The sequence below is a fragment of the Rhincodon typus genome, chromosome 47, assembly GCF_021869965.1.
Source record: "Rhincodon typus isolate 14 chromosome 47, sRhiTyp1.1, whole genome shotgun sequence".
NCBI classification, from domain to species: Eukaryota; Metazoa; Chordata; class Chondrichthyes; order Orectolobiformes; family Rhincodontidae; genus Rhincodon; species Rhincodon typus.
This window is the reverse complement of record NC_063378.1, coordinates 9,129,105-9,137,122: the sequence shown is the minus strand read 5'-3', so window position 1 is coordinate 9,137,122 and position 8,018 is coordinate 9,129,105.

Here is an 8,018-nt window from a genome sequence, read left to right as displayed (position 1 = left end):
CGGGCCTAGACCCTTCATCAGAAAGGGATGAAGGGTCTAGGCCTGAAACGTCAGCGCCTCTGCTCCTATGATGCTGCTTGGCCCGCTGTGTTCATCCAGCCCTGCACCTTGTTGTCTCAGGTTGAGGTTGTACAGGACGTTGGTGAGGCCTCTTCTGGAGCACTGTGTCCAGTTCTGGTCTCCCAGTTACAGGACGGATATTATTAAGGTTCAGAAGAGATTTACCAGGATGTTATTGGGAATGGAGGGTTTGAGTAATAAATAAAGGCTGGGACTTCCTACACTGGACCGTAGGAGGTTGAGAGGCGACCTTAGAGGTTTATAAAATTGAGAGATAGAGTTAATGGTAGGTATCTTTTCCCTAGGGCGGGGAATTTGAACACTAGGGGGCACGTATTTTTAAGGTGAGAGGAGAGGGATGTAAAAAAAAAGACATGAGCGGCAACTTTTTAACGCAGAAGGTGGTTCGTGTGTGGAATTAACTTCCAGAGGAAGAGATGGATGTGGGTACAGTTACAATGTTTAAAAGACATTTAGAAAAGTACATTAATATTTCAGGTTTGGAGAGATATGGACCAAGCGCAGGGAGATAGGACTAGTTTAGTTTGGGAATATGGACTGAATCAAAGAATCCCTGCAGGGTGGGAGGAAGTCGTTCGGCCCATCAAGACCACACAACACAGACCCAGCCCCAGTCACCTCCCCTATCCCTGTAGTGCAGCATTCCCCACGGCCAATCTACCCTAACCCGCACATCCCTGGGCACTATGGGACAATTTAGCACGGCCAATCCACCCTAATCTGCACATCCTTGGACACTATGGGACAATTTAGCACGGCCAATCCACCCTAACCTGCACGTTTTTGCACTGTGGGAGGAAACCGGAGCACCCAGACACTGGGAGAATGTGCAAACTCCACTCGGACAGGCACCCGAGGGTGGAATCAAACCCGGGTCCCTGGCGCTGTGAGGCAGCAGTGCTAACCACTGAGCCACCGCACATACACCACAGCAGAACTGGGCCAAACTTATCCCTGAGACCTCAGGGCCTGCTGATTTGGTGCTAGGTGCTAGAGGAATGCACCTTGGCCGTGTTCCCCACCCTCTGAGGTTGGCAGTCAGTGGTAGGCTGGGTGTGTGAGTCCTCAGGTGGGAAGGGTGAAGTATTGAGTTTCTGGTGTCTCTCTCTTTCTCTCTCTCATTCACAGAGGCTGCATTGTTTGAGACAGGAAATCTGAGCGGTTTTGTAATTTAAAACTGTCCTTTTGCTGTCCCCTCACTGATCCACAGTCCAAGTGGGAGTGGCTCGGACTGGCAGCAGAGGGCTCAGACACACTGACTGACTTTATCTAGCGCCCATATTCAGGAAATATCCCTGAAGTGATCCCCAAGATTTATAAACGGGCAGAATCTGAACCAGAGCCCGATTTGGTGTGGTGGATGTCGGGGACAGGGGACGGAGGGTGATGCATGGGTGTGTGCAGGAGCACAGGAAGATCCCACCGTCCTGCCCCCAGGCAGCTGAGGGGCACAGCCCCCAATGGTGGAGGGATGGGAATCAGGGGGAATACTCGAGAGGCCGGGATTGGAGTGGGATACAGGGATAGGGAGGGGGTGTAGGCGCTGGAGGAGGTTAGAGATAGGGAGGGGGTGTAGGGGGTGATGGGGACGACAGGAGGGGGTGACGGGGTGCTGGAGGGAGTGACAGGGACAGGGAGGGGGTGACGGGGGCATTGGGGAGCGGAGGGAGGTTGCTGCGAGTTGGGAGGGGGTGCTGGGGAGCGGGGGGACATTGCTGCGAGTTGGGAGGAGGCGCTGGGGAGCGGGGGGAGGTTGCTGTGAGTTGGGAGGGGGCGCTATTTGAGCACCTGTCCTGTTCCGGTGCCTGAGGAACTCTGTGATGCCAATGGCCTGCAGTCAGGACTGTGAACTGGTCAAAGGTTGCTCCTGCTCACAGATATTGGTGACTGACAATCTGGTGTCTGGTTCACGTCTCCGGGCACAGCATTCTCTCTCTCTCTCTCTCTCTCTCTCTGTCTGTTTGTCTCCTCCTCCCAGTCACTGTGTCAGTAAAGTAACAGGGACCGAGGCAGGGGACCGACCCACAAGCAGAGACATCCTTTAGCCCCATCGACCTCGATCAATCGATTGATTAAGTGTTGTCACATGTATGGGGGCACGGTGAAGAATGTTGCTTTGTCACTGTCCAGGCAATACCATACAAAGTGCATCGGGATAGCAGCACGCAGCACAGGATACAGTGCTACAGCTGCAGGGAAGGTGCAGAGAGAGATCAGAATTAACATTTAAGGGTTCATGGGGAGGTGATGGCCTAGTAGTATTATCACTGGACTGTTAACCCAGAGACCCAGCTAATGTTCCCGTAGGACCTGGGTTTGAATCCCGCCATGGCAGATGGTGGAATTTGAATTCAATAAATATCTGGAATTCATAATCTAATGATGACTGTGAATCAATTGTTGGAAAAACCCATCTGGTTCACTAAATACCCTTTTGGGAAGGAAACTGCCATCCCTACCTGGTCTGGCCTACATGTGACCCACAGCAATGTGGTTGACTCTCAACTGCCCTCTGGGCAATTAGGGATGGGCAATAAATGCTGCTCAGCCAGCAATGCCCTCATCCCGTGAATGAATAAAGGACACTTCAATCAGATCACTCCCCACCCCACCCACCATCTCGCTCTGCTCCAGCAGAAAGAAGGTCAGTCTGTTCTTTCCACAAAAGACAACCCACTCACATTCCAGGATTCGATCTTAGCAATGCTTCTCCAGTGCAGTTTCGCCCTTTCCAGTAAGGGTCACCAACACTGCACACGGTATTCGGGATGTGCTCTCGCTAATGTCCTGCATCACTGAAACATAACCTCTCCACTTTAATGTTCACTGTTCTGTTTGCCGTTCCTGATTACTTGCTGTCTCCGCACGCAAACCTGCTGAGGCTCGAACACCCTGATCCCTCTGCTCCTCGGAATCTCGCAGTCATTCTCCAGTTTGAGAGTCACACAGCACGGAAAAAGACCCTTCAGCCCAACTCGTCTGTGCTGACCAGGTTTCCTAAATTAATCTAGTCCCATTTTGGCCCATATCCCTCTAAACCCTTCCTATCCATGTACCCATCCAGATGCCTTTTAAATGTTGTAATTGTACCAGCCTCCACCACTTCCTCTGGCAGCTCGTTCCATACACGCACCACCCTCTGTGTGAAAAAGTTACCCCTCAGGTCCCTTTCCCCTCTCACCTTAAACCTATGCCCTCGTTATAATAATTGATGCTCTTCATATCTTTTTTCCAAGGTGAACGACTTCCCATTTTTCCCCACGCTATTCTCCATCTGTCAGCGTTTTGCCCATTATCTCTATATTTATCTGCCAGCTTTCTCTGACGTTGTGTTTTCTGACCTCCATCCACCTTGGCTGTGAATTAAACCACAATGCCTTTTCTCCATGCCCTCCCCAACGCCTGGTCTAAATTATTGGTGAGAAATTGTGCAAAAGTTGAGAGCCCAACTCAGATCTCCAGAGGCCCCACTTGTCACCCAACTTATCCTGATAAAGACACCACAGGGTCCTTGTTCTGCAATGTGGCACCTTGCCAAATGCCTCCTGGAAATCTACGCACAGGACAGCTACAAGGTCTCCTTTATTTACAGCACATAGTACTTCTTTTTTTTATTCACTTGGGAAACATGGACAACGCTGTCTGGGCCCAGCATTTTATTGCCCTGTCCCTAGTTGCCCCCCTTGAGAAGGTGGGGGTGAGCTGCCTTCTTGACCCACTGCAGTCCATGTGCTGTAGGGTTGACCCACAATGCCCCTTAGGGAGGGGATTCCAGGATTCTAACCCAGAGACGCTGAAGGAACGGTCGATATATTTTCCAAGTCAGGATGGTGAGGGGCTCGGAGGGGAACTTGCAGGGGGTGGTGTTCCCATGTATCTGCTGCCCCTTGTCCTTCTGGATGGAAGTGGCCGTGGGTTTGGAAGGTGCTGTCTGAGGGGCCTTGGTGAGTTTCTGCAGCGCATCTTGTAGATGGTACACACTGCTGCGACTGAGCGTCGGTGGGGGAGGGAGTGGGATGTTTGTGGATGTGGTGCCAATTGAGTGGGGGCTGCTTTGTCCTGGATGGTGTCGAGCTTCTCGAGTGTTGTTGGAGCTGCCCCCATCCAGGGGCAAGTGGGGAGTATTCCACCCCACTCCTCACTTGTGCCTTGTCGATGGTGGGACAGGCTTTGGGGGGAGTCGGGAGGGGAGTTACTCGCTGCAGGATTCCCAGCCTCTGACCTGCTCTTGTAGCTGCTGTGTTTATGTGGTGGGTCCAGTTGAGTTTCTGGTCAATGGTAACCCCCAGGATGTGGGTAGTGGGGGATTCAGTGATGGTAACACCATTGAATGTAAAGGGGTGGTAGTTGGATTCCCTCTTATTGGTGATGGTCATAGCCTGGCATTTTGTGGCGTGAATGTCACTTGCCACTTATCAGCCCAAGCCTGGATATTGCTCAGATCTTGTTGCATGTGAACATGGACTGCTTCAGTATCTGAGGAGTTGCGAATGGTGCCGAACATTGTGTAATCATCGGCGAACATCCCCACTTCTGACCTTATGATGGAGGGAAGGTGTAGCAGCCGAAGTTGGTTGGGTGAAGGACGCTACCCTGAGGAACTCCTGTGGAGAATTATAATGAACTGGTTCAACATAATTTCCCGCTTACGAAACTATGATGGCTTTTGGTGGCATTTAGAAAAACTCGAGGTTCAGTTATGAATATCTTTCTAAGAATTGATTCTAAAACCTTACCCATGACAGACATTAATCTCACTTGCCTGTAGGCTGCTATTTTCTTGAATAGAGGGGCTTTCAACTACAATACGCTGGACTCTCTCTTGAATTTAAGGACTTTTAAAGAAGTTACCTCTGTCTCTACTCCCTCATAACCACCTCCTTTTTTTTTTTAAGGAAAAATCCAGCAGGACTTGTCAGCCAAGATCCATCAAATTGCTCAGAACCACTTCCTGCCTGATTATAACTTCAAGTTCCTCTTTCCTGCCCCTCCTCCAGTTTACAGCTGAGATGGATTTTGTACTCTCAATAGTGAAGACAGCAGCAAAATATTTGTTCATTCCTGATTATCTACTATTAACTCCCCATTCTTAGAGGCCCAATACTCACTTTACTCTCTTTTCTAAAATAAATACCTGCAGAAGCTCTTGTTGTTCATTCTAATGTTCTGGCTCGCGTTCTCTCTTTCCAATCCATCGCTCTGTGCTGTCCTTTGTGCAGAGATGGCTGGCTTCTCAGAGTATAATCAAATGCTCCAATGTTAATCTCATGGTGCAGTGGTAGTGCCCCTGCCTCTGAGCCAGGAGACTCCAGTTCAAGTCCCAACTACACCAGAAGGGTCCTGACCCGAAATGTCAACTTTTCTGCTGCCTGGTCTGCTGTGTTCCTCCAGCTCCACACTGTTATCTACACCAGAAGTGTCTTTTTACCTTTATTCGTTCACGGGATGAGGACATCACAGGCCAGGCAGCATTTATTTCCCCATCCCTAATTGCCCAGGGGGCAGTTCAGAGTCAACCACATTGCTGTGGGTCTGGAGTCACACGTAGGCCAGACCAGGTAAAGATGGCAGTTTCCTTCCCTAAAGGACATCAGTGAACCAGTTGGGTTTTTCCCAACAATTGACAATGGATTCAGTCATCATTAGATTCTTAATTCCAGATATTTATTGGAATTCAAATTCCACCATCTGCCGTGGCGGGATTCAAATCCACTCGCCAGAACACTAGATTAACAGTCCAGTGATTAATGCCACTAGGCTTTTGCCTCCCTTATGAAAGTGTGTAATAACACTTCTGAAGGGGTTAATTAAAAGATTTTTAAATGTTCTGACACTCTCCTTAGCTTCCTTAATTAACCATGGGGTTCCCTTTAGAATTTTTCTATTAGAATAGGAACATACATAGTTTGGCATATTCTTAAATTTCAATTGTTGAATCTCTACTGATCTGCCTCGTAAGGGGAACATACAAGTTCATATCAGCTAGCTAGTTCTATGCATTTTTGGTATAACAAACAAGGGTAGGGCTTATACAAAGAATGGTAGAGCCTTGGGTGGTGTTGTGGAACAGAGGGACCGAGGGGTTCAGATACGTAGTTCTTAGAACAAAAACAAAGTTGCTGGCAAAGCTGAGCAGGTCTGGCAGCATCTGTGAAGGAGAAAACAGAGTTAAACGTTTCGGGTCCGGTGACCCTTCCTCAGTTGCTGAGCCTTTTCCAGTAACTTTGTTTTTGTTCCTGACTTACAGCATCCGCAGTTCTTTTGGTTTTTACATAATTCTTAGATGTTTGTGTCACATACAGACAGGGGGGTTAAGAAGGCGTTTCGAACGCTTGCCTTCATTGCTCAGTCCTTTGAGTATAGGATTTGGGACATCATGTTGAGGTTGTACAGGATGTTGATGAGGCCTCTTCTGGAATAATGAGTCCAGTTCTAATCGCCCAGTTATAGGAAGGATACTATTAAACTGGGGAGGGTTGAGAAGAGATTTACCAGAATGTTGCCGGGTGTGGAGGGTTTGAATTATAAAGAAAGACTGGGACAGTTTCCACTGGAGTGTTGGAGGTTGAGAGGTGAAGTTTATAGGGGTATAGATAGAGTTAATGGAAGGTGTCTTTTCCCTAAGATGGGGGATTTCCAGACTAGGGGGCATATTTTTCAGGTTAGAGAAGAGAGAGATATATAAAAAAAAAATGACGAAGGCAAATTTAATTACACAGAGTGGTTTGTGTGTGGAATGAACTTCCTGAGGAAGTGGTGGGTGTGGGTACAGTTACAACATTTAGAAGACATTTGGACAAGGACATGGATAGGAAAGGTTTGGAGGAATATGGGCAGGTGGGACTAGTTTAGTTTGGGATTATGGTCAGCATGGACTGGTTGGGCCGAAGGGTCTGTTTCTGTGCTGTATGACCCTATGATGGTCCCTCTATCAGTCAGGTTCTCCCTCAGTGTAGGCCCTCATGAGGTGTGGATACAGTCTCTGGCCTGGCTCCCCTCAATGGTATACAGGGGTGGATGTGGTCAGAGAGTCAACCCCATCCTCTGGACATTGTAAAATCCAATGGATTGTTTTGTGTGACCCCTTTGCACTGGGATGAGGGGGAATTTGTTCTCTGTAAGGGGAGTGAATCCATAGAATTCTCTACCAGAGGTGTGTTGTTTGGGGCTGGGTCATTGTGTAGTCAAGGCTGAGACTTTTATTCAGGAAGGTGGTGGGTGGCGGGGGAGGGGTAAGTGGAAGAGTGGAGCTGAGGATCAGATCAGCCAGGACCTCTCAGAAGCGTGGGGTAGATTTGATGGGCTGAATGGACTCCGAAATTTGCCCAAATTAACTCCGAACCCGCTCGCTCCTGCAGCTGGCCTCAAAACTGGTCCCGGCAAGGCCTCTGGCCTGTGCAGCCCGATTGGCAGGCTGGTAGCGGTTACCATGGTGATGGTCTTCCTCTTGGGAGCAGCGGCCGTGACGGTGTGGGCTGTCGGTGAGTGAGCAGGGCCTGGGTCGAAGGAGGCGACGGAGGTAGGGAGGGTGTGTAGGAGGCGACGGAGGTAGGGAGGGTGTGTAGGGGGCGATGGAGGTAGGGAGGGGGTGTAGGAGCTGGAGGGGGGGTTACAGGGGCAGGGAGGGGGTGGTTGGACTGGGAGTTGATGTGGGTCTGTTAGAGGAGGCGGTCGGGGAGTGGTGGTGATGGGTGACTGGGAATGGGTTATGAGTTTGGACATGGGAAGGGGGTTTAGTTGAGTTTGGGATGAGGTGGGCCCTTACTGGCTGGGAAGCACCAATATCATTTTGGATCTTCATCTGTTTCCCTTTCAGTGACATACATGAAGAAAGCAGAAACCCACCTCTACAATGGTAAGCTTGAGATGGAGATCATGGCAGCTCTGCCTTCCGTATCCCTCAGTTAGACCCGCACTCGGAGCACCGTGCACAGTTC